Genomic DNA, 4739 nt, shown 5'->3' with positions numbered 1-4739 from the left:
CTTTGTTGTTGAAGGTGTTTTTTTTTTTTGCTCTTCTCAAGACACCAGAGAATTTGTTGGGATGGGTGGAGAGGGTGGATGGAGGGGGCTGCAACTGAATTAAGGCCTGCACCTCTCAAGCCCTGCTAAGCAGCAGGACTGTGTTGTAGCTAGGTGAGGTTTTGATTTATTTTTCCTTCAGCAAATTCCAAAATGCGTTCTTGTCTATCCAAGAACTTCTCAGAGAAGGAAAATCTTGGAGGAAAAGTTAGATGGCTTCTTACTGCTTTGTTGCCACTGTGGAAGTTTCTGGTTACTGCTTTGAGCGAACTATGTCAAATGATACTTTCAAGCCAACTGCAGAAGGAAATAAAGATAAGATAATTAAAGGTGCAGGTAACAGCATGCAATGAAAGCCTTCCTGCACCAACTGCCCTTTTTTTTTTTTTTTCTCCTCACCCATCCCTTTGCTATGACTTCTTCTGCAGTTCCTGGAAGTTAGCTAGCTGCTAAAATCATAGTGACAGAAAGGCTCCACCTTCCTGAAGCTCTCAGCTTGAGCTGGCTTCTGATTTTCATGCTCCAGGAAGGTCTGCACCTATTGAGCAGCAGGAATTCGGATGTTTCCTGGATGAAGAAAAAAGTGTGTCCAGCAGGGCCAGGGCAGTGCCCGTCCCTGTGCTGGCCCTGCTGAGGCACCTCCAGTGCTGGGGCAGTTCTGGGCCCTCAGACAGGAGAGACACTGAGGGGCTGGAGCGTGTGCAGGGAAGGGAACGGAGCTGGGGAAGGGGCTGGAGCAGCAGGAGCGGCTGAGGGAGCTGGGGGGGCTCATCCTGGAGAAAAGGAGGCTCAGGGGGGACCTTCTGGCTCTGCAACTCCCTGACTGGTAGGTGGACCAGGGAACAGTCCTAGTTCTGGCCAGGAGAGGGTTAATTTTTGACTGGAGCCAGGACCTGGAGGTTATTCTGTACCACCTCAATTCCTTACTACAAGTGTGGGAAAGGGATTCTGTCCCAGTCAGAGTAGTGGGTTGGGTTCCCCTTGGGGCATTTTGCATGCGAATCTCTTTTGTACCCTTTTGTTATCGGCATTGTTCTTATTACTGTTGGTTTTCTTATCTCATTGCTGTTTCCAGTAAATCCTTATCTCAACCTGTGATCTTTTTTGCCTCCAATTCTCCTCTCCAGCCACCCACAGGGGACTAAACTAGGACATGGGACAAGAGGAAAGGGCCTCAAGTTGTGCCAGGGGAGATTTAAATTGGATATTAGGGAAAAATTCTTCACAGAAGGTGTTGTCAGGTACTGGCAGGGGCGGCCCAGGGAGGTTGTGGATCCCCATCCCTGGAGGTGTCCAAGGAACGACTGGACATGGCACTCAGAGCTCTGGGCTGGGGGACAAGGTGGGGGTCAGGCAGAGGTTGGACTCGATGTCCTTGGAGGTCTTTTCCAACCTGAATGACTCTGTGATTTCAACATTGGTGGGAATTTTCTGTATCTGCTTTAAATCTGGGTGGGGGGTGATCGAAAGTTTACCTGGAACTTTCCAGCGTTTTGCCATCAGTCTCCAAGAGCAGGGAGGATCCCAGCTGGGAAATCAAAGAACCAGTCTTCTGGCTGAGAGGACAAAACCTCAAAAGATTCAGCAGGAATTCCTGCAAGAGCAACAGGGGAGGGAGATGGTTCCTAGGTTAAAAACAATTGTGGATTAGGCAAACTATGAAGAACACCATTACTCGTAGGTGACTGAATTTTTTTTTAAATGTGGATTTTTGACACAGGTAGAGGTGGTCACGTGCAAGGTACACGCAACAGCAACCACATAAAGCAAATTGGGATGTAATTTTTATTTCTTTTATTTAGTAGGTAATCGTGCCATCACTACACTGTTATCATTGTGTGTGTAATCAATGTGACACTGAAAACTTTCTGATTTTATGAGGAAAGAGTATCAGGACAAAACTGGGCAGTGCAATGCACACCATGAAACAGAAATGATTATAACTTACCTAGGAAGTTATCCGCAGGTGGAACACCCTCCTGCAAGCCTTTACTTTTATGTATTTCGGCCACAATTTGCCAAGGATGAGGATTTTCATCACAGGGATCTCCAGGCAAAATCTGCCAGTGATCAAAGGCACACTGGAAAAAGCTGCCTGCCAGTGCTGGATCCCAAGTTGGCAGTAAAAAACCTAGTGGGAAGGAAAAAATTAAAACTAAAAAGGGATGAGCTGGCTACGGTGAAAAAATAAAACTGGCTAATTGTGAGTATATGCATAGACAAAATGCTAAACCCCTCTTCCTAACTGTAGTTAGGAAACTACTATTTTGCAGGTTATTCTTTTAAGCAGGTTAAAGGGAGCAGAGAGATCTTGTGTGACCAAGTAAATTGCCAGCAAAAAGGCAAACAAAATTCAATTTAGATGGACAGAAAAGTATAGGGGGGAAAAAAATACGTTTCATGTGTCTCAGGAACTGACCTGATACAACTTGAGCTCTGCACTGCTTACCATAACTCAAAGAAGTGTTAGTTTAGGGTTCAGAAGTGAAGTGAGAAGTACTTGTCAGGTAGTTCTTGTACTTAATAAGTGCTTGTACCTGTTAGGACAGGAACAGGAAACAAAACGTTATGTCCAGTGAAAGCCTGTCCCTTTATTGTGTGGTTCCTTTGTTACCAAAGCTGTTACTGCACAGAAGGTTCCAGAAGGGGAAAAGAGGTGACCAAAGCCCTGAACTGGCTTCCACACAAAAAAACCACACTTGAGCAGCTCAGATCCTTCAGCTTGGAAAAGGCAGCAGCGCAGTAGGAAGGACACACAAGGCTAAAAATTAAACAACACTTAAAAAAAACCCCAAACCAACAAATACTCAAAACCAGCCACACAAACACACCCATAAATTATTCTCCTAAGATGTTAAATCGCTGGTTTATACTTTAAAAGTTAAGCATCTCTCATTTCATCACTGATTATTTAAGCAGTTACCACAGCCATGTGCTTCGGCAAAGAAGCACCCTCCGAAATAAACCACATTTCTTATAGTTTTACCATGTGAGGAGTTCCAAATGTGCCCAGTGAAGCCAGTAAACTCTATGTCCTGCTGTCACAGGATACTCTTGAAGTGTGTTTTTAAACGGGGAGGAGGGAAAGGGGTCACATACACAAACCCCAGGGCCCTGTACCACACTGAAAAGTTTCAGGGGCAGCATAAGAAGGATTACATTATAAATTTCAAGGTAGCCTTAAGATTGGCAGGAGGGTGTAATGCCATAGAGCTACTCAGGCTGGCTACTGAATTTTCTACTCTGCTGCTGCTGGTGACCAATTCTTTCTTCCAAACTTGTTGCAGAGGAAAACCTTTACTTAAAATGATGGAAACCCAGCCTGGTTTCCCAGACAGGGAAAAGTCGGAATGTGCAAAAGCTGCCACATTTTTCTGGCACCCTCTGCTGTCACCAAAGCCTAGGGGAGCTGTCTGCCAGGAAAAAAGGGAGTAAACTATCTGTTCTGCACTGGAGATGCACAGGGATAACACGCTGACAAGCACTCTGATAAAAACTGTGCCCAAAAAAACCCTCACACGGCATTAGAAATGTTACCACTAAAGCTGCAAAACTCCCCTGCTTTGTCTCAGTGGGTCTCACAAAGTCATCAGCATGAAAAAGTTCTCCATTTTGCCTCTTTGTCCTTACTTGCACAAACCTTTCTCAGCCCTGATGGCCAAGTTAATTTCTTTTAAGCAACTGATCTGGTAGATTTCCTGCCTGTTACCCAGCACTGTAGCCTGGATTTTATTTTTAAAGCAGGTTTTAAAATATTTCAATTGCTTTTAGGACAGTTAAGACAAACTGGTATGTGAATAGATGCACTTAGTGATAAATAAATATTTTTAGGATCGAACATATTTTCCAGGCTTTTCATGGAAGAATTTAATGTACTAGGAAAATCCACTTATTCAAAGGACAGAGGTTAATGTTTAAACAGTTCAAAAAGAGCTTGTTAAAAATAAAAAAAAAAAATCTTTGTTGCTCTTTGTGGTTTTCTAGGATATCCAGTGTTTGTTATCCTGAATGTTTACAGTGATGGAAAGAAAGGAGGGAAGAAAAAAACCCACCCAAATCACAACTTTTCCAATGGTGCTGGTAATTCACAAAGAGTAACGTAATGGTGATGTATTTTTTACAGCCTCTGGTATTCTGGGAATGTGTTTTTTACCCGAAGCAGCTTCATGATCAGGTGGCCCCCCACAGAGAAGTTCCAAATTCCTATCAGAGTGGGTTCACACACAAGACACACAAACCTTTAATGTAGTGAAATTGTTATTCCAGGTAACAGACCATTCAGATTTGCTGTATTCCACTTCTGTCCCACCTTTGTCACGTTGTTCTTACTTCTTGTTTCCGGTCTCTTACAGAAAGCATGGATCCACTTTAGAAGAAGGGTGGCTTTCCTAAGAGTTAACCTTCTAAACTAAAAGAAGTCTCCCCTTACACCCTTGCAATTAAATGAAGACAAGGTAGTGTTTTACCCTAAAGACAGGATCCAGAACTAGCTGGCAGAGTGTCCTTATGCAACTTCTTTCCCTGTGGGCTAGTGGCTGATTTGCTGAATTTTCCAGCTGCTGGATCAAAATACCTAAAGGAGATGTTTATTTTTATTCAGCCAGTTTGAACTTGAGGAATATCCATTTGTCCTGCAAATTTCCACTTTGTTATTTAAAAAAAAAAAAAAAAAAATCCCCAACAACTTCACAAAGTTTCAT

Source organism: Myiozetetes cayanensis, unplaced genomic scaffold (genome assembly GCF_022539395.1).
Source record: "Myiozetetes cayanensis isolate MyiCay16 unplaced genomic scaffold, myiCay2020 scf4, whole genome shotgun sequence".
Classification (NCBI taxonomy): domain Eukaryota; kingdom Metazoa; phylum Chordata; class Aves; order Passeriformes; family Tyrannidae; genus Myiozetetes; species Myiozetetes cayanensis.
Note: the sequence above shows the minus strand (reverse complement) of the source record.